This window comes from Pteropus vampyrus, unplaced genomic scaffold (genome assembly GCF_000151845.1).
Source record: "Pteropus vampyrus isolate Shadow unplaced genomic scaffold, Pvam_2.0 Scaffold79, whole genome shotgun sequence".
Taxonomy (NCBI): domain Eukaryota; kingdom Metazoa; phylum Chordata; class Mammalia; order Chiroptera; family Pteropodidae; genus Pteropus; species Pteropus vampyrus.
In genome coordinates this window covers 4585496-4592695 of record NW_011888860.1, presented here as the reverse complement: position 1 = coordinate 4592695, position 7200 = coordinate 4585496, and the positions used below count along the sequence as shown (strand labels likewise).

At 34.4% G+C, this 7200-nt stretch overlaps 1 pseudogene; it reads left to right on the top strand.

The window, feature by feature from the left end:
- The first annotated feature begins 6394 nt into the window (after positions 1-6394).
- Positions 6395-7200, top strand: part of LOC111741516 — a 2059-nt pseudogene continuing 1253 nt past the window's right edge.

The following is a 7200-nucleotide window of genomic DNA, read 5'->3' as shown; positions in this document are numbered from 1 at the left end:
GCTAGGGTCAGGAAGGTTTAGAACGGTCTTGCTCATGTGTCTAAGTAACCTGGAGGGTCAGCTGTAAGATAGCTCTGCTGATTTGGGTTGGGCTCTCTCACATGTCTGAAGCCTCAGCAGAGATAAATTAGTTGATTCAGCTTTGTTCCACATGGCTCCTTGTCCCCAGGCAGGTTAGCACAGGCTTATTCTCATGGCAGCAGGACAGTGGTCTTGGCAAGAACACAGAAGTGTGCAAGGTTGCTTGATACCTAGGCTTGGAAATAACACTATCATCTATTAATCAAATGAAATGACAAGGCATTTCTCCAAAGAGATACAGAACTAGACAATAAGAACATGAAAAGATGTCAATTCATTATCTATAAGGAAATGTAAATCAAAACCATAGCGACATGCCACATCATAGTCACTAGAATGGCTATATAACATGTTGGAAAGAATGTAAATAAACTGAAACTCTTACATCCTGCTGGTGAAAATGTAATACGGTGCAGCCACTTTAGAAAACAGTTTAGTACTTCCTCAAAAAGTTAAACATAGAGTTACCATATGACCCAGTAATTCCACTTCTAGGCATAAATTAAAGAGAAACAAATGCTTTTGTCTATGCAAAAATGTGTACATGAATGTTTAAAGCAGCATATTCGTAATAGCCAAAAGTGGAAACACTCAAATGTGTCAACTAATGAACGGATAAATAAAAAGTGATATATTTATACAATGGAATATTACTTGTCAATAAAAAAATAATGAAATACTAAATCATGCTACAACATGGATGAATCTTGAAAACAGTATGCCAAGTTAAAGAAGCCAGACATAAAGACCACGTATTGTGTGATTCCATTTATATGAAATATACAGAGTAGGCAAATTTATAAAGACACAATTAGATTAGTGGTTTCTTAGGGTTGATGGGCTGGAAGGCTAATAGGAGCGACTATTAATGGGTAAGGGTTACTTTTGGGGGTAATGAAAATATTCTAAAAGTGATGGTAAGAATGATTGCACAGTTCTATGACTATACTAAAAAGTATTGAGTTGTGCATCTTGAATGGTTCCATTTTACAGTATGTGAAGTGTATCTAAATCAAGTTGTTAGGTTGAAAAAAAGATTCATTGTGCTGAAGATAGAAGGAAACTGAAATGACTTTAGAATTATAAATTTGCAAATATGGTTATTATACTTGATACTAGAAAAAATTTCTAAGTTTAATATGTAAACATTTGGAACAAAGAAAAAAATATAAAATATATATTATTATGTTACATACACACATACACACACAATGTCACAATATACACTCAGATTCAAGGAAAGGAGAAATAGATGCATCTCTTAGATGGAGGAGTTGTAAAGTCACATTGTAAGTGGTGGAGAGTGAGAAGAGTAAATAATCATCACCATTTTTTGAAATCTAATTGATAAGGAAAAAGAAAAAAAAGCACCAATAATGACTCCCTGGTTTCTTGCCTAAGAAACTGGGTGAATGATGGTGCCATTTAGAGATGAGGCCAGTAGGGCTCCACACTGGTTTTTCCCAGAAAGTGAATAAGAGTTTCCATGTGTGTTTCCTGTGGTATGAAAGATAAAACTACACAAATAACACAACAATAACAACTCCAAGAATTGTAGTAAATATTCAACATTAGACAATTACGAAAAACTTGTTATTGAAAACTATCTGCTATATGATACATCAGCAGAATCCGCTGAACTTTTGTAGCAAACACTGACAGAAAGTATGAAAATAAACCATGATTTCCTTTGAGGTCTGAAGACATATAAAGTCCACTCACATCTGTCAAATCAGCCTTCTTGTGGAAATTCTCCAAAATGAAACCCTTGTCAAAGATGCTATATAAATAGCATCTATATAAATAGATGCTATATTCACTTAGCTCTGAAATGTTTAAATTGAGTTTAACATGTTATTTCCTTCTAGGAATAGGAATAGGAAAAAAGCAGAGTGAGTTGTGAGAGTCTTTGGGGTCAAGATATATGACTGAGGCCATTGACTCAGTCATATTCATAAGCAGCATATTCATAATAGCCAAAAGTGGAAACTGTCTGGAACTAGGACACACTACCACATGACAGAAAGGAAGTCAAAGTAGTTGCCTTGGTTCCTCAAATTGCATTCTTTGCTTAGCTCAAAGGAGATTATCAAGACTATCAATTGGTTTCATAAATGTGTTTCACTTTTTTAATACAACTTGCTTCTAATTCCTGATTCCTATGTTTAGTGCAAGTTTCCCATGAGCAAAAATATGAACTTAGTTTTTTCACCCTGATATTCAAGCTTTTTCCTAGCCTGCTCCATGTCATGTCTTGGCCCATATTTTTCAAATTTCTCTTAAATTTAGCCAATGCTATTGTCCAAATGATCTATGTGCTGTGCACAAACACACCCTGTCTTCCTTTGCTTCTTTATTCATCTCTTTGTTCTCTGCCTGTGCATCTTCTTCATTATACCAACTTTTCCAAAATCTTACTTGTTCTTCGACTCATGACTCTGATACCAACCGACTCCAACAGCTGCTTATGATTTTTATGTTTCCTGAATTTCCACTCATTTTGTACTTCACTCTTTCACTTATTCCACTCTGCCTTCTACTAAAGTTTGTATTTGTTGTCAGAATTGGGGAATGGGGGTGGGGCTAATAGGTGAAAGTAGTTAAAGGGTACAAACTTCCTGATATAAGGTGAATAAATTCTGGGGATATAACATACGGCATGGTAACCTTAGTTAACAATACTGTATTGTATTTTGAAAGTTGCTAGGAGAGTATATTTTAAAAATTCTCACAACAAAAAAAATATTGTAACTAAGTGAAGTGATGGATATGTTAACTAACCCTATTGTGGTAATTATTTTGCAATATATGCATATACCTTAAAAGATATCAATTTTAACTCAATGGAGCTGGGGAGAAATCTTGAATAAAAAATAAATTTTTTTTGTTTTATCCTCTATTTCCTTGTACATTTCCTAAGGACTCGTGAATTCATTGTTGTTCAAGATAGAGTTGCCAAGAATAGGAAGTGAGAAGTCAGGCTAGAGCTCTCCTTCTGCCAAAAAAACAGTTCAATTTTGATCTGTTTTGTATAACAGGCCATAGACTTCCACAGAAGGTATCATTTGAAGAAAAAGTTTTGTAAACTAAAAATCTGAAAACTACAGTTTACTTATTTTTGAATCCCCTGCTGTTCCAATCACAATCCTTTTCCCCTGGTGGTGGGCAAAAATACATATATATGTGAGCAAAAATTAGTATAATGGATAAAATTGTCCTCTACTTGTTAGAAGGTAACAATAAAGGGATATTGAAATAAGAAAACTCTTATTCAATCATTTGACATATATTATTGATAACAGCAAAATCATTTGCTAAAAATATAGAAGCAGCAAGTCAGCAAAAAATAAGGGCTATTAAGAAAGATAATTGCCAGTGATAGGTTCAATCTGGATCAAACAGCCATAGAAAAAGCATAATCAAAACTTCTCTAAAATGATCAGAAAGTCTTAAAATAAGTGGAAAATTGAGATGTGAGCAGGAATCAAATTATAGTGTATATCACCCCTGCACTCTGGACCTGAAAAAAACGACCATAATTATTCCATCTCAAGGCTTTATCTTTGCTTTACCCACAAAATAGACAAATAATGTGCCCCCAAAAGGTCTTTATCTGAATCCCCAAGACCTGTGAAAATGTCATATTATGTGGCAAGAGTTACAATTGCAAATGGAATTAAGGTTGCTAATCAGCTTAAGTTAAAATAAGGAATTATCCTGGATTATCCAGGTGGGTTCAATGTAATCATTAAGGATCCCTTAAACTGGAAGAAGGAAGCAGTAGTATCAGATCCAAAGAGATGACATTGTGAGAAAGACACCCGGCTTTGTAGATTGAAGGGGTCAATGACCCAAGGAATCCAGGAAAACTCTGGAGGCTGGAAAAGGCAAAAAAAAAAAAATGGATTCTCCCTTGGAACCTTCAAGAAGAAATGCAGCCCTGCCAACATCTTGATTTTAGCCCAATGGACCTCATTTCAGACTTCCGATTCTCAGAATTGTAAGATAATAAATTTGTGCTGTTTTAAGCTTTAAGATTGTGGTAATTGTATTATAGCAGCAATAGGAAACTAATACACCCACAAAATTTATTCCAACCTTCTCGTGACACCCCAAAACTGCTCCCTCCTTATCAAATATCTTTTCTATTTCAATCACCTATCATTACTCCCAAACTATCTTTCTTTGTAGGATAATTATAATTTGATAGGATAACGATGTTTTCTATAAATCGCTTTGTCAAAACAATTACTAGGAAAGATATTACCAAAGACTTAATGAATATTTAAGTCATGATTATAGTTATTTTAATTAATGTCATCCAAATACCAATTTAGAAGCAAAATATGTTTTTAAATTCTCAGATGGCACATAATTATTTCCATGAGATTTTATTTTTGAGAAGACAAACTTGTTTGTTTTATAAGTTGATCTCTTCTTTAAGAACAAACTATTTAAGAAAATTTGGCATTGTTTGTTTACTTTTCAAACAATAGGTATATAAGTGAAGCATAAGAGAATAGAGAGAATAAAAGTGATATCTCACTTCTAACACAACTTCACCAAGATATTAAAAATGTGTTTAAATGCCTACAAAGATCAACGCGATCGAGTATTGGAGAACTAAAATTAATGTTCATGGGTAGATCGTTTCTGTTTCAAAAATGCTTTCATTTCAGTACCTCATAGAAAATGTGAGACTGTTTTTTTAGCTAGACAACAAAAAATCATCACCAGATAAGATTTGGCAGTGTACTAAACTTTAATTTTTTCATATGATTTTACTAGCCTTCTCCTCACATAGTTTAGTTCTGAGGATTGAATGAGATAAGTTGATCTAGCAGCTGAAGTAGTACTTGCTACTTAGTACCTGTTTAATGACTTAACAATAACTACTATTTAAGAGGAATCACTAAAAATTTTGTAACTTGGGCAGAGGCATGATCTTGAAGTTTGAAATTACAATCTCCTCCGATACCAGAGGGAAAGTAGGACTGAAAAAGAAGTGAGAGTAGAAGCAGATAAACCAGTTAGGCTGTTGCTTGAATAACTCATGCAAAAAATGACAGAGGCCCAAAATTATTAACAAAAGGGACTAAAAGAAGGAGGCATATTCAAGAGATATTTAGGTGCTAAAATCAATTGGCTTTCAACTTGTATCTTTACCACTTTATGTTAGAATAATTTCAACTGTAAGTAAAAGAATAATTTCGGGTCATTTTCTTATGCAGCTGTTCTCTTTTTCATGGTCTTAAGCATCAACCTTGAGCGTCATACCCTCAAATAGCAATGTCCAAACAGGAAGGAAAGGGAGAAGCCCATTGAACACTCATTTCTTTCTTCCTTCCTTCCTTCCTTCCTTCCTTCCTTCCTTCCTTCCTTCCTTCCTTCCTTTCTTTTTCTTTTTTTCAATAAGAGAGGAAGATCTTACCCAGAAGACTTTAGGCAGGTTCCCCTCATATCCCATTAAGCAGAATTGAGCCAAATGCCCATGCCTCAAATGCACGGAAACTGAAAAAATGAAATCTGGCTCTTTCAGCTTCTATAATGGGAGATAGATTCTAAGAGTAGTGGAGAAAAGGTTGGGACTGGCTTTTGAAAGAAACAATAGTTGTGTCTCCTAGACTATTTGATTAGATATGGAGGCTGAGAAAGAAGGAAAAGTCAGAATACCTGCTTTGACATCTAGTATTGCCATTCACTGAACTAAGCAAGAGAAACAGGTTTGGGGTAGGGAATGATGAAATCTTTTTAAATATATTTGAATTTCTAATTAGAAAGCTCAGAGTTCAGTTTCATAGGGGCCTAGAGCTCAAAATTGAGAGCTAAGCTAGAGTTCTGAGCTTGAGAAAATATAACTGAAGTCACACAGTAAAAGGGTTTGTCCAGATACAGTGTGTAAAGTTATTAGAGAAGAGCCAAAGAGAGAATCTTGGAAAAAGAAGCCCATCTGAGAGACTGAAAAGGAAAGTCCATGAAAGTAATAAGGAAAGCAGGAGAGAGCAACATTTTAAGATGGAAAAGAGATCAATGGTACTAAGTACTTCCCAAAGACCCACCCATTAACAAATACTTCCCAGAGACCTTACAAATATGTGGTCTCTATGGTGACCATTGCCAAGGAAGAAATATACATAAGAAGGTATTTATAGATAAATGATTTTTTTTTTTTGGTTATTTGTTATGCTATTTGTTTTTTAATGAGCAGGAGAGAGAGCTGGAACAGGGGAGTAAGAGTGATTTGTAATGGCTATGCAACTGTAATATACAATTGTCAGGAAATGTCTGTGCCTTGGATCTTTGTAGAACTAGCATGGCCACCTACCGAGAGTCTAGGATGGTCAGTAGAGTCCTTCCTTCTCCCCAAAATATAAAACATTGGGTCTTACTTTTCCAATTCCATCTCTTGCTTATTATTGCAATTTTGCATTCTGCAAAATAAATTTTCTTTATCAAGGCTAATTTTCTTACCCTAATTTGTTTTAGTTCATTACTCACAAAAATGGAGGAAATAAAATTTAAGAAAAATACTATCTAAATAAAAGCACAATACCTATGGCAGTGACCTCAGACAAAGCCCCACCCAGTTAACGTGGAAGAGTTGCTATTAAAGAAAAAAAATCTAAAATTTAACATCACTCTATTTTGTTTTACTTTTTCAGTTCTCTGACAAATCTTTTAAATATTACAACTAAAAGTAGAAACTAAGTTTTATGTTGTAGTAAATTTCAGTTTAATGGCTTTTTATAGTCTTGACTGTGTTACCATTATACTCTAGAAGGTCAGCCAGAGTAACCTGCTATCCATAAAGAACAACTGGATAAAGCAAAACCTATGGTTTTTAAGAAAAAGCAGTACTATCGGCACAGCAGGTTCAGTCATGCCCTCTTGTGCATAAGTGTAGCATAGCAGCTCCTATTTTAAATAAATATAAATTGAACCCATGATGTGCCAAGTTCTATGACAGGTGCTGAAGATACAGCTCTGGACAAGATATAAAAGGTCCTTATCTTCATGGAGATTATTTAGAGCATACTTTATTATTTATACAAGTTAAAATCTATTACAAAAACCTCTATTTGAAGATTAAGCATTTCTTCCCCCTTTCCTCAGCTGCCT